The sequence below is a fragment of the Myxine glutinosa genome, chromosome 10, assembly GCF_964187855.1.
Source record: "Myxine glutinosa chromosome 10, kmMyxGlut1.1, whole genome shotgun sequence".
In the NCBI taxonomy this organism is placed as follows: domain Eukaryota; kingdom Metazoa; phylum Chordata; class Myxini; order Myxiniformes; family Myxinidae; genus Myxine; species Myxine glutinosa.
The window spans coordinates 2,014,355-2,038,687 of record NC_136270.1 but is presented as its reverse complement, the minus strand read 5'-3'; the positions used below and the strand labels follow the sequence as shown (position 1 = coordinate 2,038,687).

The 24,333-nt window shown below is 43.6% G+C and overlaps 1 protein-coding gene across 4 annotated transcripts in view; it reads right to left on the bottom strand.

The window, feature by feature from the left end:
* The window catches only part of LOC137434300 (zinc finger protein 385B-like), a 267,168-nt gene that overhangs the window by 110,797 nt on the left and 132,038 nt on the right, over positions 1-24,333 (bottom strand). The window lies entirely within an intron of this gene.

Genomic DNA, 24,333 nt, shown 5'->3' with positions numbered 1-24,333 from the left:
AACAGAGAGAGATGGGTTTGGGACACAAGATTTTGAGGCAAACACAGAGTTGAGGCATTCGGCTTTGTCACGTGCGATGTCAACTGTGTAGCCATTTGAGGTAAGGGAGGGGATGGAGGGGGAACAAACACCAGAAACGGATTTGACCAGACGCCACCAGGATTTGGAGGAAGGAGACAGGTTTGAGAGTTCATTCTTGAGTGTGGAGAGATAGTGCTTCCTGGCACTCCTGAGGGTAGACACACACTTGTTCCGAGCTTGGTGGAAGGAACTGAGATTGCCTTCAGTTGGATTAGCCTTCCAAGAGGCAAAGGCAAGTTGTTTCAGGGCAACTGCCTCACCACAAGATTCAGTGTACCATGGACGCGAGGAAGGGCAACACAACTGAAGACGAGATGGGATAAATCTGTGCATGAGAGAGAGCAGTTTGCTTTGGAAGAATTCCCAGAAAGAATTGATGTCAGAGGCAGTGGAGATGGGAGACCAATCCAGACGATTGATGGCTGCTTGAAGACCGTCCCAGTCGGTCTGAGTAAAATGCCAGACTCGTTGACGCTGAGGAGGCTCTCTGAGAATGGCCAGAGAGATGTCCACTTTGACAAGCACATGATCAGAAGAACCGATTGGAGCTGAAGAAGAGCAGCAGACATTAGCAGGGAAGTTTGTCATAAACAAGTCTAGAAGAGAAGATACTCCATTGGCTGAGATCCGGGTCGGGAAATTGACAGATTGTGTCAATCCCAGTGAGTCACAGAAGTCCTTTGCTGAGGTGCCATGACTGGTGAGAGAGGAACCCACACCCAACCAGCTGGCATGATGACAGTTGAAGTCACCACATATGAGGAAGAGAGAGTTGGGATGAGTGGATAGAAGTTGGTCCATGTTGTCAGACAGTGAAATGTAAATGGAGTCATCACTGTTTGGAGGACGGTACAGAACACATATGAACAAAAGGTGGGAGCGGAGAGGAAGCCGTAGCCAGAGGTACTCCTGGGGTTGAGGAGGAGAGAGGGCAGTGCAAGGAGAGTGAGGAAGAGACTTTTTGATAAAGATAGCCACCCCACCACCAGGACGAGGCTCAGGTCTATCATACCGGAGGAGGGAGTAACCAGGAAGAGATATTAAGGAATCAGAGACATCTTGAAGGAGGAAAGCCTCTGTTAAGCAGATCAAGTCTGGATTGTCAGAAGCAACCTGTATGGAGAGATCAGTCAGGTTTGAGCGAAGGCCCCGGATGTTTGAGGTCCATAGCGTTAATGAAGAGAGAGGGGGAGAATTGAGGACAATATATGGGAGGGGAGGAGTAGGGTAAGATGAAGGATGAGAGGGGGAGGTAGGGAGAGCAGTTGATAGTGTGTCAGAGATTACAGAAGACTTCCAAGAAAGGGAAGGATGAGGAGGATTAAAGGTTTGATGGTGAAGGGATGAGGCACAGTGAGGGGTTGTTTGAGGGGGGGCGGAGGAAAGTAGAAGGTTTGGGGGGGGGGGTGGAGGTATGAGATAGAAGGGAGACGAAGTGGGGAGGAGGCAGCTTTGAGGAGGAGGGGGGAGGAGGGAGAATTGGAGAGGAATGGTATGCGGGGAGATTTGAATGGGAGGGGTTGGGGGGGAGTTTTGAATGGGAGGAGTGAGGGGGGAGTTTAGGAGGGGAGGGGCAAGGGGGGAGTTTAGGAGTGGAGGGGCAATGGGGGAGTTTAGGAGTGTAGGGGCAAGGGGGGGATTTGGAGGGGAGGGGCAAGGGGGGAGTTTAGGAGGGGAAGGGCAAGGGGGGGAGTTCAGGAGTGGAGGGGCAAGGGGGAGTTTAGGAGTGGAGGGGCAAGGGGGAGTTTAGGAGTGTAGGTGCAAGGGGGGGGGGGGATTTGGAGGGGAGGGGCAAGAGGGGAGTTTAGAAAGTGGATGATTAATGAAAGACGAACATTGATAACAAATTGGGTTTGTTGTGATTTTCAAGTTAGCAATCCGATTCAGAACGATGGAGGAGGGGTGGAATGAATGTGAATTTAGACCATGTAGTGAGGGAGACGTATAAGAGATTGAATTTCTTTTTTTTGACGTGGAATGAGTTGGAGAGGAAATTGAAAAAAGCCTTTTAAATAGGAAGAAATACAGCGTGTTGTAATATACCACTGAATAAAACACTGAAGGGGAAAGTTTAAACATATTTAAATAATATTTAAACAGAACCGTGAACAATCTTATATGCACAAAAATACCAACGGGGGGAGGGCCGAAGGGGACCACCACGAGTCATGTGAACAGGGCAAAAGGTGGATGGCAAGGAGATAATGGGGGCGGGGCGAACAGCACACCTGGACAGAAAGTACAGGATGAGACAACAGCACATGTGGAGAAAGGAAAATAAATGTTGTTGGTTTTTTTTTTTTGGTTTTTTTTATATGGGAAGGTTTTTTTTATACGGGATTTATTTATACGGGATATTTATACGGGAAGCACTGACTGAGATGAGTCGGGGAGAGAGAAAGGTGTCAATGCGTCTTGACACTTTGACTTTGCAGTTCCCGGCCCCGGCCAGTGGAGAAGAAAGGTTAAATCAGCTTACGTAGATAAACACTCGTGTCAATATCATATTAATAATAACTTGTGAAATGTTAAGTAAACCAGAGGTGTTATGATCGTTATGTTGGTGTAATGGTGTTATGAGAGCGAACCTTTAAGCGTGTGATTTAAAAAAAAATCAAGATGGCGGCTGACGTGTACAATGTACTACATACATGCTCGATTCTTGTCATTTTTTTTTTTTTTCCTACAAATTTATCAAAATTTTTGGGTACCAAGGGTCGACCGTGTGCTATCCGAAATCGCATATTAATGGTTCGCATATTAAAGGGTTCTGTGTGTATAAACTTCTGAAGTATTAATAACACCTCTACTGGTGTTATTAACATTGAAGCCTTTTGTTAACAAGAACTCCAACAGAGTAGACATCTTTCACAACGTGCGCAGAAAAAGTCGCACGCAGTAAAATTGCACTTTTTTCGGCAAGTTATTGTCGGCATTCCGGCAAAAATGAAACGTCATCTTGAAGTTGCGATGCTCGAGTTAACAACAAAGTGGGAAAAAATGGATTAGAAACTTCCTTTTTCCAAGAAACTTACAAGGAATAGCAAATGCTCCGAAAAACATCGGTACTTTCCAAAGATCCACCATCGCATCCTGACTGTCCTCATATTTACCTCCACCACCAAAGGTGGGTGGAGGTTATGTTTTCACCCCTGTCTGTTTGTTTGTGAATAAGATATCTCAAAAGGTTGTGAACGAATTCAGACGAAATTTGGCAGAGAGGTAGTGTATGTGACAAGAACAAGCCAATTCGATTTTGGTTCAGGTCCGTATCCAGATCCGGCCTATCATTGGGATACAAAACAGACTGTTCAGCCTGTTGGAGGTATTCACTCTACCGAGTGCCGTTCTCGTTTGTCATGGCACTTGAACCCATTCTGCATCTCAATTTTGCTCCAAAATGTCACCTTATGTTGCCACCTAACTTCATCATGATGTGCCTGATTTTCACCCCCTTGCAAACCAAGGTGTCGGTAATAACTGTATTCATCTTTGCTCAAGTATTGACAGTATCGAGCCTCCAGCTTTAACAAACATTTTTTAGATCTTAGCATACTAGTTCTTCATGCACTTTGTCAGATATGAATGTCTAACTAACTGTGTTTTCCAAATCACTTTCTTTAGATGTGCCATATTTTTGATGGTTAAACTAAATAATTTAATTATTCCAAAACTAAATAATTTAATCGAAATTTAACCAAAACAGAACTGCAATGTTGATTTTGAAATATCCTGGGTTAAAGAACCTTTTTAGAGAACACAGAGAACCGAATACACCTTGTTGACCTATTTGGAATTCCCACCTGAATGCAGAACTTGATTCTGGGATCCCACAGTCAACATCCTAGATAGAATGTTTTGATTTGTACATTGTCCACAATGTCCTTGCGATTGATGAATTGTACCTGATTTTCTCACCGTGTCACGTGTACATGCTGCTCCAACAATATTTTGTCATGATCAAATATTCTTTTTTCATTTAATCAAACTACTGTATATGTGTTGTGACGTCATTTACTCCGGTATGCTGTTTGTCGTAGTTGCCGCAAATATAATTTGTGAGTAGTTCATCAGAGATATTTGTCCGTTGTCCAAGTTAATCAAACATTTGAAATAGCCTGTTGTTGACCGTGTCCCACACCCCTGCAGTGCCCAGAGGAACAGGTGCAGCTTTCCACCCCAGGCAAAGGTCAACACATTTACGCTTGGTGGTTGCTTAACGGTTAGGATCTCTGGCCTGAGTTTGAATCCCAGTCGGCCATTGAACTATAACACCAGGTGGGTTTGACTCAGCCTATCATCCTTCCGAATTCCGCAAAATGAGTACCATTGCACTGCTAATAGGGGCACTGCATCAACTGCACCCTCAGCCAATGATACTACCAGCAGGCCCGTGCTGCATACGAAAGGAGAAGAAGAAGAAGTCAACCCATTTGCTTCGGTGCGTCATCTAATTTGTGCTTATTTATTGGCTGTTAAAACGTGGCTTTCCATCTGCATTGAGTTAGAAAAGCACCTGCAAAATCCGTGCTTGTCTTTGGTGATTCTTCATTTTTGTTACAGTGAGATCACAAAGTGAATAAGGGAAATAAATTACTCGTTTTTACTTTGTAGAGGCATCCAACGAGGTCAATTGCGTCGTGGCAAAGACCAAAATCTGGCCTCCAAAGCCAGTCGCCGACTGGGCATCCTCCGTTGCGCGAAGTCCTTCCTTGGCACACCTGAGCTCCTCACCACATACAAGGCTTTCATCCGCAGCTCAATGGAATACTGCTCTCCCCTCTGGGCTGGTGCTCCTGCCTCACACCTAGATCGTCTTCGCTGTTGAAACCAAAGCTTTCAGAATCATTGGAATCTCCCGCAATGAAGCTACCTCCGAGGGCCTTTCACGAACTCACCCGCAAGCAGGTTGGTGGTCTTTCTGTCTTCTACCGACTCCTCTCCGACCTTGCCCCCCCCCCTCCCCCAGCTCTCTCTGGGCTCTGTCCCCCAAATATTCCTACAGGTCGCACAAGATCTGCCTGCAACCCTCTTCTGGTTAAACTGCCAAAATCAAGACTCTCTGCTCACCTTCACTTTCATTCCTCTTTTTTCCCGCCTCTGGAACAAACTCCCACCCACACTTCAATCCCACTCCTCCTTCCAGGTTTTCAAAAACAGCTGTCCACCACCATTTCATATTTCCCCCCATCCAAAACATTGATCTTTACTATCTATCCCCCATTAATCCATCCCAAATCCACCTCCTTCAAATTCCGTTTTCTTTCCCGAAATCCCCGGTTGTGTCCATATTGTTTATCCCGTGTACTCCACCCCAGCCCTCTCCCTTCCACAGATTTCCCGATGTCCCTGTTCTCTACTGTTGTTGTGGTTCCCTCTCTCTCCCCCTCTTGTCTCCCACTTCCTTTTTTTATATGTTATGTGTGTTAGCTCTTACATGGACCTTGACTGAGTATAAAAATATATATAATAATAATAAATGAAAAATGGCTAAATCTGCACAAGATCTATAAATGCATTAAACATGCCCCATGAATGTCTGAAATCAATAATTTGATTTCAGTTTTGCTTTTGTCAGAAAAAAAATCTGCATGTTGCCAAAAACGTGAATAAAATCAACAAGTGTTTTATGCAATCAAGTTGCTGTTGCTTCGTCTCTGAGATTTAAAACCCAGAACAAACAAGATGAACTTATTTGCAATACATGTGTCATTAAACCAACAGGATGTGGGAGCTGTGCTCGCACGATAAAGCCAGACAAAATGGACGACACAGGAACGAAGTTTCACTGAGCTATTTATTTAGCTCAAAACCAAAGAACTCAAAAGCATACTGAATCCGCCCCTCGAACGGGTGGCAATTTATAACGCAAACTCAACACACAAAAGCCACGCCTCTCAGGCGGGGCATGGTATGCAAATGAGGTAAGTCACGCCTCTCGACGGGGCGTGGTATGCAAGGCAAGTGTTCGCCCGAGAGGGCAAGTCTGGACACGCCCGGGCGAGTCCGGACACGTGACCGCTCGCCGGTTGCGTCATCGGCCGGTGCACGGTAATTGTGTCGTGCTTCCGGTAACCGCTACATGCGCCCCCCCAGAATTAACCTGCACCGGGATAGTCAGTTTGAGGGGGTTCCTGATGACCCGGCCGAAACGACCCCTGGCGATTCGTGTGGGGGTGGTAGGCGGCGTGGCGGTGGATGGTCGGGCGGGGGGCTTGGTTGACGGGGGACGGCCCCGTCATGGAGGAAGGGCCAACCGTGGAGGTTGGTCGAGGTCCAAATGGGTCGGCTTGAGGCGGTCCACGGAGATGCGGTCCGGCCTGCCACCGATGTCGACGATGAATGACTTGTCGTCCCTCTGCAGGACCCGGAAAGGCCCATCGTACGGCGGCCGGAGCGGTCCCCAGTGTGCGTCATGCCGGATAAAAACGTACTCCGCAGTGCGAAGTGCTGGGGGGACGTGGGGTTTGGGGCAGCCGTGGTGGGACGTGGGCACAGGGGCAAATCTCCTGGCGGCCTCCTGGAGGTCCGAGCGTTGGCGAGCCGTGGACCAGGGGCCAGTGGCGTCAGGGATCAATTCGCCCGGCACGCGCAGTGGCTGGCCGTAGACCAGCTCGGCGGTGGAAGCCTGGAGGTCCTCTTTAGGGGCCGTTCGGAGGCCCAATAGGACCCACGGGAGCCTGTCGGCCCAACCGTCGTCCTGGAGGCTGGCTCTGAGAGCGGCCTTCATCGAGCGGTGGAACCGCTCGCACAAGCCGTTGGCTTGGGGGTGGTAGGCCGTGGTGCGGTGAAGCTTGACCCCCAAGGCCTGGGCGACCGCGCCCCAAAGCTCGGAGGTGAATCGCGGGCCTGTCGGAGATGTCCGAGGGCACGCCGAAATGGGCAATCCAAGTGCCAATGAAGGCCTGCGCCACGTCGGCGGATGTTGTTGATGCCAGCGGACGGCCTCCGGCCACCTGGTGGTCCTGTCCACCATTGTGAGGAGGTGGTTGAAGCCCCGCGAGGAGGGAAGGGGTCCCACCAGGTCCACATTGACGTGGTCGAAGCGCCACGCGGGCACGTCGAATGGTGCCAACAGGGCCTGGGTGTGCCGGTGGACCTTCGTGCGCTGGCAGGCGACACAGGCATTGGCCCAGTCGCGGACGTCCTTACAGAGCCCGTGGCAGACGAACTTTGCTGCCACGAGCTTCTGTGATGCTTTCCGGCCCGGGTGGGAAAGGCCGTGGAGGGCGTCAAAAATGTGCCGCTGCCATCCGGTGGGCACGATGGGGCGAGGTTGGCCCAGGGAAACGTCGCACAGGAGAACCGTGCCTGTGTCCTCGAAGGGGACGTCGGCCAACCGCAGGCCTGTGTCTGCTGTCTGGAGGGCTTGCACCGTGGGGTCGGCGGTCTGGTCGGCCGCCATGCGGGCAAAGTCCGCACCCAGGTGGACGGCGTCCGCGCCAGACTGGGAGAGGCAATCGGCCACAGCGTTGTCCTTGCCCGCAACGTGCCGGATGTCATCGTAAATTCGGACACGCCGGAGAGGTGGCGCTGCTTGCGGGCCGACCACGGCTCCGTAACCTTGGCCATGGCGAAGATCAGGGGTTTGTGGTCCACAAACGCCATGAACGGGCGGCCCTCCAAAAGATGGCGGAAGTAGCGAACGGCCAGGTAAAGGCCGAGGAGCTCGCAGCCGAAAGCGCTATACTTGCGCTCGCTAGGTCGAAGCTGCCGGCTGAAGAAGGCCAGCGGTTGCCAAGTTCCGTTCACCCACTGTTCATGCACGGCAACCACCGCGTAGTCGGAAGCGTCCGTGGTGAGGGCGATGGGTGCGTCGAGTGCCGGGTGTGCCAGCATTGTCGCGTTGGCAAGGGCCAGCTTAGCGCCCGTGAACGCTGCGTCCATCTCTGTGGTCCAGGCGACGTCGTGCTTGGCCAGCTTGCCCCGGAGGGCTTCGTACAGGGGGCGCATGAGTTGGGCGGCGCGAGGCACGAACCGGTGGTAAAAATGTACCATCCCCAAAAATTCCTGTAGGGCCTTGATAGAGTGGGGGCGCGGGAAACTTGTGACTGCCTCCACCTTGGTAGGCAGCGGGATGGCCCCACGCTTCGTGATGCAGTGCCCCAGGAAGTCGACGGCCGTTACGCCAAACTGGCATTTCGCCGGGTTGATGATGAGGCCGTGCTGGCCGAGGCGCTCGAAAAGCGTGCGCAGGTGGACGAGGTGCTCCGCCCGGGAAGTGCTGGCGATGAGAATGTCATCCAGGTAGACGAACAGAAAGGTGAGATCGCGCAGCACACTGTCCATCAGCCGCTGGAAGGCCTGGGCCGCGTTCTTAAGGCCGAACGGCATTCGGAGGAACTCGAAGAGGCCAAAAGGTGTAATTACAGCCGTCTTCGGAACGTCGGCCGGCAGGACAGGTACCTGGTGGTAGCCCCGAATGAGGTCGACCTTGGAAAAGATCACCCGCCCCGCCAAACGGACGGAAAAGTCCTGTATGTGTGGTATCGGGTACCGGTCGGGGGTGGTGGCATCGTTGAGGCGGCGGTAATCGCCGCATGGTCGCCATCCGCCACCCGGTTTGGGCACGATGTGCAGGGGCGAGGCCCACGCGCTGTTCGAGCGCCGCACAATGCCCAACCGCTCCAGCGCATCGAATTCCGCCTTCGCCACGGCGAGTTTGGCAGGGTCTAGGCGGCGAGCCCTGGCGTAGACCGGTAGACCTGTGGTCGGGATGTGGTGTTCGACGCCGTGCTTGACGGCGACGGCCGAAAACGTCGGCTGCGTGAGGGCGGGAAACTCGACGAGTAGGCGGGTGAAATCGTCCATGGCCGGGAGCGCGCAGGCTAGCTTGGTTGGTGCGGAGCCGCTCAATGAGCAAGCGAGCGAGCTGAAGGTCTCCGCATTGATGAGCCGACGCCGTTTGACGTCCACCAAAAGCCCATGCGCACAAAGAAAATCTGCACCCAGGAAGGCCATGGGCACGTTCGCCGTGATGAAGTTCCACCTGAAGCGCTGGCCCCCAAAGCAGAATGCGACACTGCGCGACCCGAAGGTGCGGATGGAGGAACCGTTTGTGGCGACCAAGGCGGGACCGCAAAGCGCGGCCTGTTTGTCCTCCACCGAGGCGGGTATCACGCTCAGCTGAGCACCGGTGTCGCACAAAAAACGCCATCCGGACGCTGTGTCTGTAATAAACAGAGGGCTGCCTGAATGGCCGACGCTCATGGCAGGCAGCGAGCGCCGGCCTGGTCGTTTCCTGACCTGCCAAAAGTGCATGGTGGGCGGCACATTCTGGCCTTCTGCCCGAACCTGGCGTGGTAATAGCACATGGTCCGCTCTGGTGGAGGCTCCGGCGGTCGCGTCGGGTTCGGTGGGTGGGGCGTCGCGGCGGCCGCAGCAGTCAGTGGCGCGGATTCGGCCGGTGGAGGCGCCGGTCGTGACGCGGGCGTTGCCTCGGTCGGCCCAGGGTCCCAGGCGGCCGCTCCGACGTGTCGCCTGGCCGAGAAAAATTTATCGGCCTCCTTGGCCAGGGCGCGAGGGTCCGTGATGGGTGAGTTAGCCAAAGCTAAGCGTACCTGCCCGGGTAGCCGCTGGAGGAACAGCTCACGGAAGAGGAAGTCCGGGCTGTGGTCACCGAGAAGAGCAAGCATGTGGTCCATGCTTTCGGACGGACGGGCCTCGCCCAGCTCCGGGAGGTGTAGTAGTTGTCGTGCCCGTTCAGTCTCCGTGAGTCCAAACGCACCGAGGAGTAGGCCTTTGAGCGCGCCGTATTTGTCGGCGTCCGGCGGGTGCTGTTGGAAGCTCAGGACCCGGGCCGCGGCGGAGGCGTTGAGCGCGGAGACCACGTGGTGGTAGCGCGTCGTGTCCTTTGTAATGTTCCGCAGGGCGAAGAGAGAAGCCGCTTGAGCAAACCAAACGGCCGCGTGAGATTCCCAAAAGCCCGGGAGCTTCAAAGCTACAGCTGACTCCATCGCCGTGTTCATAGAAAGGGGTCACCAATTGTGGGAGCTGTGCTCGCACGATAAAGCCAGACAAAATGGACGACACAGGAACCAAGTTTCACTGAGATATTTATTTAGCTCAAAACCAAAGAACTCAAAAGCACACTGAATCCGCCCCTCGAACGGGCGGCAATTTATAACACAAACTCAACACACAAAAGCCACGCCTCTCAGGCGGGGCATGGTATGCAAAAGAGGTAAGTCACGCCTCTCGACGGGGCGTGGTATGCAAGGCAAGTGTTCGCCCGAGAGGGCAAGTCTGGACACGCCCGGGCGAGTCCGGACACGTGACCGCTCGCCGGTTGCGTCATCGGCCGGTGCACGGTAAATGTGTCATGCTTCCGGTAACCGCTACAAGGAAACACTTAGGTGACTTGTAGTTTTCACATAATGTACCGAGTGTCCATTAGAACAGGACTGTTGTTTGTGGCTGCTCCATTTTGCACAATGTCTTATAGTGATTGACAACCAATAACAACAGTGTTCCAGAAAAAGTAAATCGACTTTTTGGATTATTCAGTGGGGATTATGACAACAGATGCAACTGCATATGGTCAGAAAATAGAGATATGCCGAATATAAACACCAATAAAATAACACCGTACGGTAAAAATATGATGGACTGAAGTGGATAAGTTTTATTTATTAGATATTCAACTGAATTAATGGAAACTTGAATGGCATGGCTAATTCCATCACAACTAGAACGGCACTCAGTCGAGAGCAAACCTCCCCTGGTTGGTCATATCACTCAATGGTGAAGAATCACTTAAAAGATTCTACTAGCTGGATCCGGATCTTCACCAAAATTGAATCAATTCTTCCTTGTCACACACACAACCTGTCCAACAAGTTTCGGCCAAATCCGTCCATAACTGTTTCAGATATCCCGCTATGTATCGTTATTGGCCCTATCTCCCAATGGTGAAGAATCACTTAAAAAATTAAATAATTCTCATATCCGAATCCATATTCAGATCTTCAACAAAATCGAATCGAATCGTCCTTGTCAGACACCCAACCGGTCCACCAATTTTCATTCAAATCCGTCCACAACTTTGTGAGATATCCTGCTATGTATCGTTTTTGGCCCTGTGTCCCAATGGTGAAGAATCACTTAAAAATTCTAGTAGCCGGATCCGAATCCGGATCTTCACCAAAATCTAATCAGTTCGTCCTCGTCACATACGCTACATCTCTGCCAAATTTCATCCAAATCTGTCCACAACTTTTTGAGATATTTTGTTCACAAACGGACAGACGGACAGAGAGACAAACGGACAGACAGACAGGGGTGAAAACATAATCTCCACCCACCTTTGGTGGCGGAGGAAATTAGAAGTTATGTTGAATAAACTGAACGTGGCATCAAGACACCTGTTTCGAGCTATATGAACTTCTTGCCTTAAATTTCAGCCTCGAGCTTGAATAAGTTTAGCAATACCGAACTGGCACAACTCCTTACCATGAATCAATCGGTTTTTGCTTCAATACTCATGCCGCGGTGTAGTGTGCATTTGGGATCAGCCTGTCTGGTTGTCTGTTTGTCGGTGGAATAACTGGACAACGATGGCAGCTCTAATCACCAAATATCGCACAGAGCTTCATATTGTGAATTTCTCGTAGTAGGTCAACTTTTAGTTCACAAGGAAAAATATATAATTAAATTTACTGCAGAACTATATTTACTCATGCCAAAGTCACATGACAGTATACGATAGTGCTCTCTGGATCAGTATTGCACCAAGAGAAAAAGAATGACCTCCATTGAGTGCGTCCGTCCTAGTTTTTTGAAATTGTGATGTCCAATAGCAACCGACCATTTACTGCAAATGTAGAATGCGTATCATCTGTTTTCTTTCATTTCTTCTTACTTCCGACCTCTTCAGTTACTTTGAGAAAAAAATATATGCTTTACTGGTGGGCAAGCATTTTCCCTTTATAAGCCACTCATTTTCATCACTGCGGACACAGTAGCATCTCTGAGGGAAGGGGAAGAAAAGCAGAAGTATGGGAGGAGGAATGGAACGGACGGACGTACGCGCGCACACATAAGGCATTGGAATATAAATTAATATTAATTGTATGTACAGATTGGTGGTTGAGTGGGTAGGGGTTGTTGAATTGCCCTCAATGGTGTGGATTGTATTCCTATAGCTACTCCGAAGGTGGATGGAGGTTGTGTTTTCACCCCTGTCTGCTTGTGAACAGGATATGTCAAAAAGTTATGGATTTGGTCGAAATCTGGTGGACTCTTTGGGTATGTGACGAGGACAAATCAATTCGAATTTGGTGAAGATCTGAATACGGATCCAGATACGATCACTTTTTTTTTTCCAAGTGCTTCTTAACCATTGAGTGATAGGACCAAAAACTATATATATATATATATATATATATATATATATATATTTCAAAAAGTTATGGACGGCTTATGACAAAAGTTGGTGAATGAGTTGGTTATGTGATAAGAACAAGCAATTAAATTTTGGTTCAGGTCCAAATCCAGATCCGGTCTGTCAGTGGGATACAAAACATAAACTGTTGAGCCTGGCGGAGGTATGCGCTCTACCAAGCATCGTTATATTGTGTTGCTTTGCTTTGCTTAGTCTATACATTACAAGCATCCTTTGCTTAGTCTATACATTACATCCTTAAACTGTAAACCAGCCAAAGTCAGTCCACTTCATGACAAAGAATTTCGTTAAGTCATGTTGAGAGAGAATTGGCATGCTCACCACACTTGCTAAGTGCGGCTTGAGAAGAGTGAGTCACTACGGGATTCAAACCCAAACCAGCTGATGCAAGAGGAGGCAAATACAAATTACATCAAGTGTAATCCATTCCATAGTTACCCCGCACACACAAAGTGTAAAGCCGGGTCAAGCGATTGGTTCATGCCTGTCCGTCTCTACGTCCATGTACAAATGCCGTTTATGACCGAGGGACAACATAATTTAAATTGAATGTTGAAGACGAATCGGAAAATGAATTGGAAAATAAACCTGCCGTTTCACATTACTTTGGCTCTGGATTTGTCCTGATCGGGCATGCGTAGAGAGGAGTGAGATAATGTTTCACTCCGTCTGCCTGCCTGGCGGTCAAACAAAATGAAAATCACTCCAAACAGCAACCTACTGTTTTTAAGGACGTCATAAAGGACACAAACAACAGACACAAATACCTAATGGAACTGGAATTGACGACGCCATTGACGACACCTGCAGCCACAGCCAGGCGGCTCCACACACAATTAAAGATATAATGGAAGACAGCATGGACCTTGCTTCACGTTGGCAAGAGCGCACACAACATCTTGGATGTGAGGGATGTGTGGGTCCGCTCCTATGAGACCGATCGGCTATCTCCGTGCCACTCGTCTGTTCAACCAGAACTGACTGGGGCAACACAACAACAACTAAGGTAACGTGTTAGACAAGGTGGTATAATCAGCACCGCGGTGAATTGCAGTAAACTTCCGGAATTATTTTTTTAATACAACCTCAACAATCTTTATTGGATTGAAATTTAATGATATGCACCCCTGTACTTGAACATTGCAGAACACAAATCGCCTTCTTATCGCTTCCATCAACCTCCAGTTTTGCAGTACATGGACATGTTATATAAGGTGGTGTACAAAACTTCGAAAAGTTAACTTCTGGAATTTTAAAAAACGACTTTTAAAATCATCGTTTTATTTCAATTGACGTATATACTTGAACACTGCGCAGAGTGGAGCATCATGTTCTACAAACTCTCTAGTTTGTGTGAGTTATAAATTCCAATGGTTCGGCAACCTTGGCAATTCCAAACATTTATTTACTGAAGATAACTTTTAAACTACATAAAGCTAAATATGATTATTATTTTCTGACTGATGTGTTTCAACCAGCATTTAAACACTTATTTTAAAGTAATAACAGGCTTCCTATTGGTGCTTTCATGCTTGCTGTGAAATGCCAGTTTTAAATCCACTTTCATCCAATAAAGATCCTTATGTGTTTCGCTTAAATTAGTTGGAGAAACCCAAATCAGCTGTTCCTCAGAGGACGATTATAATACTTTCATGTTTTCATCGAATGGGCTTTTTGGAAAAAGAGATAATTTCAAAAGTGGTAATTTGTAATAATCAATACATTTTCAGAGAAAATGTAGTGTTTGAATCATTTCTCATTGACCTGAAGCCATAAAGCAACTTCATTCTTCAAAGAAGCAGCAATTCCAATTAAGAATTAGAATCTTCATTCTTCAAAGAAGCAGAGATTCAATTAAGAATTAGAATCTTCATTCTTCAAAGAAGCAGGGATTCAATTAAGAATTAGAATCGTCATTCTTCAAAGAAGCGGAGATTCAATTAAGAATTAGAATCTTCATTCTTCAAAGAAGCAGCGATTCAATTAAGAATTAGAATCGTCATACTTCAAAGAAGCAGCAATTCCAATTAAGAATTAGAATCTTCATTCTTCAAAGAAGCAGAGATTCAATTAAGAATTAGAATCTTCATTCTTCAAAGAAGCAGGGATTCAATTAAGAATTAGAATCGTCATTCTTCAAAGAAGCGGAGATTCAATTAAGAATTAGAATCTTCATTCTTCAAAGAAGCAGCGATTCAATTAAGAATTAGAAACTTCATTCTTCAAAGAAGCAGGGATTCAATTAAGAATTAGAATCATCATACTTCAAAGAAGCAGGGATTCAATTAAGAATTCGAATCCTCATTTTTCAATGAAGCAGGGATTCAATTTAGAATTAGAATCTTCATTCTTCAAAGAAGCAGTGATTCAATTAAGAATTAGAATCTTCATTCTTCTAAGAAGCTGGGATTCAAATTAGAATTAGAATCTTCATTCTTCTAAGAAGCTGGGATTCAATTTAGAATTAGAATCTTCATTCTTCAAAGAAGCAGGGATTCAATTAAGAATTCGAATCTTCATTCTTCAAAAAAGCAGCGAGTCAATTAAGAATTAGAATCGTCATTCTTCAAAGAAGCGGAGATTCAATTAAGAATTCGAATCTTCATTCTTCAAAGAAGCAGGGATTCAATTGAGAATTCGAATCTTCATTCTTCAAAAAAGCAGCGAGTCAATTAAGAATTAGAATCGTCATTCTTCAAAGAAGCGGAGATTCAATTAAGAATTAGAATCTTCATTCTTCAAAGAAGCAGGGATTCAATTAAGGATTTGAATCTTCATTCTTCAAAGAAGCAGCGATTCAATTAAGAATTAGAAACTTCATTCTTCAAAGAAGCAGGGATTCAATTAAGAATTAGAAACTTCATTCTTCAAAGAAGCAGGGATTCAATTAAGAATTAGAATCGTCATACTTCAAAGAAGCAGGGATTCAATTAAGAATTAGAAACTTCATTCTTCAAAAAAGCAGCGATTCAATTAAGAATTAGAATCTTCATTCTTCAAAGAAGCAGCGATTCAATTAAGAATTAGAATCTTCATTATTCAAAGAAGCAGCGATTCAATTAAGAATTAGAATCTTCATTCTTCAAAGAAGCAGCGATTCAATTAAGAATTAGAATCTTCATTCTTCAAAGAAGCAGCGATTCAATTAAGAATTAGAATCTTCATTATTCAAAGAAGCAGCGATTCAATTAAGAATTAGAATCTTCATTCTTCAAAGAAGCAGCGATTCAATTAAGAATTAGAATCTTCATTCTTCAAAGAAGCAGCGATTCAATTAAGAATTAGAATGTTCATTCTTCAAAAAAGCAGCGAGTCAATTAAGAATTAGAATCTTCATTCTTCAAAGAAGCAGGGATTCAATTAAGAATTCGAATCTTCATTCTTCAAAGAAGCAGGGATTCAATTAAGAATTCGAATCCTCATTCTTCAATGAAGCAGGGATTCAATTAAGGATTTGAATCTTCATTCTTCAAAGAAGCAGCGATTCAATTAAGAATTAGAAATTTCATTCTTCAAAGAAGCAGGGATTCAATTAAGAATTAGAATCATCATACTTCAAAGAAGCAGGGATTCAATTAAGAATTCGAATCCTCATTTTTCAATGAAGCAGGGATTCAATTTAGAATTAGAATCCTCATTTTTCAATGAAGCAGGGATTCAATTTAGAATTAGAATCTTCATTCTTCAAAGAAGCAGCGATTCAATTAAGAATTAGAATCTTAATTCTTCTGAGAAGCTGGGATTCAATTTAGAATTAGAATCTTCATTCTTCTAAGAAGCTGGGATTCAATTTAGAATTAGAATCTTCATTCTTCAAAAAAGCAGCGAGTCAATTAAGAATTAGAATCGTCATTCTTCAAAGAAGCGGAGATTCAATTAAGAATTAGAATCTTCATTCTTCAAAGAAGCGGAGATTCAATTAAGAATTAGAATCTTCATTCTTCAAAGAAGCAGCGATTCAATTAAGAATTAGAAACTTCATTCTTCAAAGAAGCAGGGATTCAATTAAGAATTAGAATCGTCATACTTCAAAGAAGCAGGGATTCAATTAAGAATTAGAAACTTCATTCTTCAAAGAAGCAGGGATTCAATTAAGAATTAGAATCGTCATTCTTCAAAGAGTCAGGGATTGCAATTAAGAATTAGAATCGTCATACTTCAAAAAAGCAGCGATTCAATTAAGAATTAGAATCGTCATACTTCAAAAAAGCAGCGATTCAATTAAGAATTAGAAACTTCATTCTTCAAAGAAGCAGCGATTCAATTAAGAATTAGAATCTTCATTCTTCAAAGAAGCAGCGATTCAATTAAGAATTAGAATCTTCATTATTCAAAGAAGCAGCGATTCAATTAAGAATTAGAATCTTCATTCTTCAAAGAAGCAGCGATTCAATTAAGAATTAGAATCTTCATTCTTCAAAGAAGCAGCGATTCAATTAAGAATTAGAATCTTCATTATTCAAAGAAGCAGCGATTCAATTAAGAATTAGAATCTTCATTCTTCAAAGAAGCAGCGATTCAATTAAGAATTAGAATCTTCATTCTTCAAAGAAGCAGCGATTCAATTAAGAATTAGAATCTTCATTCTTCAAAGAAGCAGCGATTCAATTAAGAATTAGAATCTTCATTCTTCAAAGAAGCAGCGATTCAATTAAGAATTAGAATCTTCATTCTTCAAAGAAGCAGCGATTCAATTAAGAATTAGAATCATCATACTTCAAAGAAGCAGCAATTCCAATTAAGAATTAGAATCTTCATTCTTCAAAGAAGCAGAGATTCAATTAAGAATTCGAATCATCATACTTCAAAGAAGCAGGGATTCAATTAAGAATTAGAATCATCATACTTCAAAGAAGCAGCAATTCCAATTAAGAATTAGAATGTTCATTCTTCTAAAAAGCAGCGATTCAATTAAGAATTAGAATCATCATACTTCAAAGAAGCAGCAATTCCAATTAAGAATTAGAATGTTCATTCTTCTAAAAAGCAGCGAGTCAATTAAGAATTAGAATCTTCATTCTTCAAAGAAGCAGGAATTCAATTAAGAATTCGAATCTTCATTCTTCAAAGAAGCAGGGATTCAATTAAGAATTCGAATCCTCATTCTTCAATGAAGCAGGGATTCAATTTAGAATTAGAATCTTCATTCTTCAAAGAAGCTGGAATTCAAGAATTGGAATCCAAATATGTGACATTTCAATGATAAACCATTGCCTTCATATATTTCCCCCACCAAGTAACAGTTTTAGTCAAATAAGTTCTACATTTAAAATCAGTAAATACATGCAGAACATCTTCAAAGAGCGTCTCTTAGGAGGGCCATCTATAAATATTCCCAATGTCGCCGCCACAGAACTCCACTGCCAAAGCCTTCAGAGGCCTTCTTGTCATGTCAGCAACTCACAAGACCCAGCTTGAGCTATAAATTGTAGGTGCTAACAGCATCCCTACCGTCAAACATGCTGTAAATATTTTCCAAATCTATTTTCTAAGAAGGAGGTAGAGCAGTGGAGGACCACCTGTTCCTGTTAGCAAGGGGACCCCAGGACCGCGTCACAGCTGGGAAAGCTGAACACACTAGTGGAATGTGAGCTTGTTGATTTGGAAGCATGGGTTCGTCAAATATCTGTCTGCCATCTTTCAACACGGCCGGTTGCTTGGAGTTGTGGACGTTTGTGTCCTGGAATATCATATTGAAGATGGGCCAAGTCTAGTTTTGAGCACCAATCTTAATACTTGTGCATTGAGAACTCAGAAATGAATGAATATTTTTCTTGTCACAATAAATATTTTGAAAAACAATCAAAGAAACATGAAATTTGATACACGTTATTAAAGGAGTAACTTTTAATCGAAGCCAAAAAAAAAACTTCATTATTTGTACATGGGGTGTTCACAAGGTTCTAAAAACAAGTACAAGCATCGTCGTCCAGCTCATGAAGAGGCTTTGAACTCTGCTTTATATACGCACCTGAAACTGCATGGTCACAGCTTTGAAAACAGTCAAGTGGTCATCTTAGACAAATAAAGGTGGTTTGCTCGTGGTGTAAAGGAATCCATTTGGGAAAGAGTTGAATCACCATCTCTCAACAAAAGGGGCGGTTTGCAATTTAATCTGTCATGTATTTTGGGCAAGGCTATAACATCTCTCCCACGCCATCTGCAACCGTCAAGTGACACCTGGATTGGTCTACATACCAATTCACTCTATCAATGGTTGAGGTCACGTGGCGATTTTTAAGCTTCTTCTTCACTTCAAAATCTGCCGTGACCAAGGCGATTGGATTCTCGCTGCAACGTCGGCTCTACCGACTTGTAAGTCCAGCTTTTTCAATGAAAAACTTTTACTAATACTATATTTCGTTTGTTGTTTGTTTGACTTATATGCATTCCTAAAACAGCTGAACTGAGTGAGTTAAAAACTGGTGGTTGTACTCATTGTGCATGTGGAGGCAAGAACTCCAAACTCCACCTTTAAAACTCCAATGACAAATCCAAATTGCCCTTTTGAGATAGACTAGAGCAAGGCGCATTGACGATTAATTTACATCAAATCCCTCCGGGTTAAAGGTCAAAGTCAAATGGTGGTTTCAAATAAAACGCACGAAGGGGGATGTCCGGGTAAAAATGAATAATTGTCATCTCGAGACCAATCAGAGACAGGCATGGCCAGAAGCATGTTCGGTAAATGCATCATGTGACCTAGTCAAGCTGGGCCAAAGTAAATATGCTTGCTTGGGCAGGGTTGGCTGAGAGCCATTTCACAGTTGCTGGGCAGAACTGCTTCTCTGTGCTGAGCTTGCAAAAACATGTTTTATCTGTGGTTTGATCTCGTGCAAATGTGAAGCCAAGGGTCCGTTACATCAGCTTTTGTTCTTATCTCATGCTCCAGCGTGACTTCTGCCTTCCTTTTCTAGTAAAACAATTTGTATATATTTTTGATGCAGTTTGAGTAGAATTTAGAGATCTGCTTGCCTGAGGACAAACTTTTCTCTCCGTGCATACGTAATAAATAATCCTTTGTCTATCAACTGTTGTCTGTCATATTTTGATATAGGTGAACAGACACCTATATCAGAATGTTTGCAAAATGCTTGGCCATGGGGACATATTCAAAATCATCCAAAATCATAAAGATCGCTTGGCCTTTCAAAATGTTCTTACGACATAATCATGGATCTGCACTGAAGTTGTGTAACTGATATTTGTGTGCTTGACCTACTTTTATAGGATTGTGACCTAATGAACAAAATCACCTTTTTGATCATGAAGAACATTCCTCCGAGTTTCATAATGTTGAGTTTTATGGATAGATTGGAGATGGTGACACATTTTATATATACTAGATCCAAATATGTCGGAAGGTCAAGGTTAGTCATATGGTGATCCCAAAAAAATATGACGATCATTGGATCGCGGTTATGTATGAGTTTACGGTCATTTATGTAAATTCTCATTTATGGACACTTTTCCTTTTTTCCATTTACAGACATTATTGTCCTGTTTATTTCACAGTTTACAGGTATGGAAATTACAATTTCCAAAGGCAAGATATTGATTGAGGTTTTTATTTTTATTTTTACACATGCGTTTACAGCTTTTTTTAATGTAAATTTTCATTTACAGATGCTTTCTGATGGTTCTATGATTTTTTTCCACTGTACCGGCTTCGATATCCATGGGCACCCCAAATCTCAACTTTCGACGACACTCAGAAGGTACCGAACATTAATATACAGTGCATTCAGAAAGTATTCAGACCCCTTCACTTTTTTCACATTTTGTTATGTTGCAGCTTTATACTGAAATCGTTTAAATTCATTTTTTCCCTCATCAATCTACACTCAATACCCCATAATGACAGAGAAAATATGATTTTAGAAAGTTTTGCAAATTTATTAAAAAGAAAAAATTGATATATCACATTGCCAAAAGTATTCAGACCCTTTGCTGTGACACTTGAAATTTAGCTCAGGTGCCTCCCATTTTTCTTGATCATCTTTGAGATGTTTCTACACCTTGATTGGAGTCCACCTGTGGTAAATTCAATTGATTGGACATGATTTGGAAAGGCACACACCTGTCTATATAAAGTCGCACAGCTGACAATGTATATGAGAGCAAACCCAAGCCATGAGGTCGAAGGAACTGCCTGCAGAGCTCAGAGACAGGATTGTGTCGAGGCACAGATCTGGGGAAGCCTACAAAAAAAATTCTGCTGCATTGAAGATTCCCAAGAGCACAGTGGCCTCCATAATTCTTAAATGGAAGAAGTTTGGAACAACCAGGGCTCTTCCTAGAGCTGGCCGCCCGGCCAAACTGAGCAATCGGGGGAGAAGGGCCTTGGTAAGAGAAGTGACCAAGAACCCGATGGTCACTCTGGCTGAGCTCCAGAGATCCTGTGTGGAGATGGGAGAAACTTCCTGTTTTCTCTTTGTCATTATGGGGTATTGAGTGTAGATTGATGAGGTGAAAAATGAATTTAAACGATTTCAGCATAAGGCTGCAACATAACAAAATGTGAAAAAAGTGAAGGGGTCTGAATACTTTCTGAATGCACTGTATATATATGTGTATATATATATACATATATATATATAAATATATATATATAAATATATACATATATATATATATATAAATATATATATATATATATATATATATATATATATATATATATATATATATATACATATATATATATATATATATATATATAAATATATATATACATATAAATATATATATATACATATATATATATATATATATATATATATATATATATATATATATATATATATATAAATCGGGAGATTAAATAAGACGCGGACGTAGCTTCAGGACGGTCAATCTTTAAGTTCGGCGGAAGGATTTTGTTGGGAGTTCACCTGGCGACGACTAAGAAGAAGACCTTTGTTGGTCGAAAGCTTGTCGAGAATTAAAGATTGATCGTCCTGAAGCTACGTCCGCGTCTTATTTAATCTCCCGATTATTTATTTAATACAAATGAAACGCCCTGCTCGTACTGTGGAGTTTCTACTATTTCTCACAGTTATCTGCATTATAAAACAGGAGTGTCTGTCGGTCCGTCTGTCCGTCCCCAAACAACTCCCTCAGTTTTGGGGCTAGCCCCGTCAAACCTCCTGTGGAACATTTTGGGGTCCCAGCGGATGTTGTAAGGTAGGTAGGAGGTTTCATAAATTCCTCAATAAAATTATGATTTTGAAATTGACATGATACGGACCTGCCCCAAATCCGGAAGTGAACGCACAACGATAATGAGCTGGTTTGATAAGATCTCAATACAATCGTCATTGAACACAGTATTTGTGATACGAATAGTATAAATTTGTGATTGGAACGATGCTCTTTGGAATTGAGTTAATACAATTATGATTTTGAATTTCCAACCGTACAGAACTGCTCCATATCCAGATGTTACGTCAGCACGGATTTAAATATTTGTTTATGTCACGAGTGTTCGTGAGAGTTTGTTTTTTATATGAATGCGATTTCATTTGTGATTAGAGTTATGCTGTTTGGAATGAAAATAGAGATATTGAGTTGAAGTGAATGACGAATTGCCGTGAGGGTCTCTACTTTCCAACCGTGACATTCGCGGATCGCCATATGCAGATTCGCCATTTACTGGGTGAAGAACCATTCAAACGGGTACGTTTTTTTGTGCAAGTCCTTCACGAACCTGCTGTCCATGCTTGATGTTTGACTGAATGAAGGTGGCACATGAATGTGGATTTTATTGGTTTATGGTTTAGTATTCGCCGTTTCCACATTGTCTGTTTGCTTTCGGCTCCCCACCTGTGTGTAGCAAGGTTACCTTGCTAGTATATATATCTATATATATATATCTATATATATCTATATATATATATATATATATATATATATATTTATATATATATACAGTCACGTAAAAAAGTAAGTACACCCCATGTAAAGTTTTGACTTTTTCAACATATTTCAACATACAGCTATTTGATCTTCATTTCAACAATATTGATAGATAAAGGTGATATAATATAACAAATATCATGAAACATTTACATTTTGTAGTCCATTGTATAATTTAAATAAACATAAATGCAAATTTTGCATGTGGAAAAAGTAAGTACACGCTTGGCTCTAATAGGTGGTATTTCCCCCTTTGGCAGAAACAAACTCAAGTAGGCGTTTCTTATAACTGTCTACCAGTATCTGACATCGACTGGGAGAAATTTTTGCCCACTCCTCCATGCAGAATTCTTTCAGATGTGCGATGTTTGAGAGGTTTCTTGCAGGCACAGCTCGTTTCAAATCCCCCCACAACATCTCGATGGGATTTAGATCCGGGCTTTGACTTGGCCATTCCAGAACCCTCCATTTCTTTCTTTTCAGCCATTCCTTGGTTGATTTACTGGTATGTTTAGGGTCATTGTCATGTTGCAAGGTCCACCTTCGGTTGAGCTTCAACTTTCCGACAGATGGCCTCACATTATCCTCAAGCACCCTCTGTTAAAATGAAGAATTCATAGTGGATTCTATGATGATGAGCTGCTCAGGCCCTGATGCAGCAAAGCTGCCCCAAACCATAATATTTCCACCAACATGATTTACAGTTGGTATCAGGTTCTTGTGGTCAAATGCTGTCTTTGGTTTTCGCCAAACATATCTTCTGGTACTGTGGCCAAATAGCTCTACCTTTGACTCATCTGTCCAGAGCACATTCTTCCAGAAGTGCTGGTCTTTGCCTCGGTGTTCATTGGCAAACTTCAGTCTTGCCCTGATGTTCTTTCTGGACAGCAAAGGTTTCCTCCTGGCACACCTCCCATGTAGATCAAATTTGTGCAGCCTCTTTCTAATGGTAGAATCGTGCACTTTTACATCAACAGTGGCAAGACCTACCTGTAGGTCCCATGATGACATTCTAGGGTTCTTAGAGACTTCTTTCAGCACCTTGCGGTCTGCTCTCGGGCTGAACTTGCTGGGGCGGCCTGGCCTGAACAAGTTGGCAGTTGTTTGGACTCTTCTCCATTTGTATATGATCTTCTGGACAGTCGAATGATTGATTTCAAATTGTTTGGAGGTCTTTTTAAATCCCTTCCCAGACTCGGAGGCATCTATAACCTTCTTTCTGAAGGCCTCAGAGAGGTCTTTTGATCTCGGCATGGTGACACTGCACACTTCAACAACAAAGAGCAAACCAAACTAAATGTCTGAGGTTTAAATAAGACAGGTTCCTCCAAGATCCTCTCTAACAATGTTCTAATCATTTGCACCTGAGCTGGTGCACCTGATTCTAATTTTAGGTATTTGAAGTAGTGATAAATGGAAGGGTGTACTTACTTTTTCCACATGCGAAATTTGCATTTATGTTTATTTAAATTATACAATGGACTACAAAATGTAAATGTTTCATGATATTTGTTATATTATATCACCTTTATCTATCAATATTGTTGAAATGAAGATCAAATAGCTGTATGTTGAAATATGTTGAAAAAGTCAAAACTTTACATGGGGTGTACTTACTTTTTCACGTGACTGTATATACATATATATGTATATATCTGTTGTTTTTGTCAAGTTTAGGTCAAGTACAAAGTGGACACAGATGGGCTTTGCATTTTGGGATGCCTTCTAGTTTCTTCCACCACCGAAGATATTTTTCACCCATACCTGTTTGTCTGTGAGCAGGATATCTCAAAAAGTTATGGACGGATTCATAATAAATTTGGTGGACCGGTTAGTTGTGTAAAAATGACTAATTGATTCGATTTTGGTGAAGATCCGAATCCGAACACAAGAGTTTTTTTATATACATCAGTGATTCTTAATCATTAAGA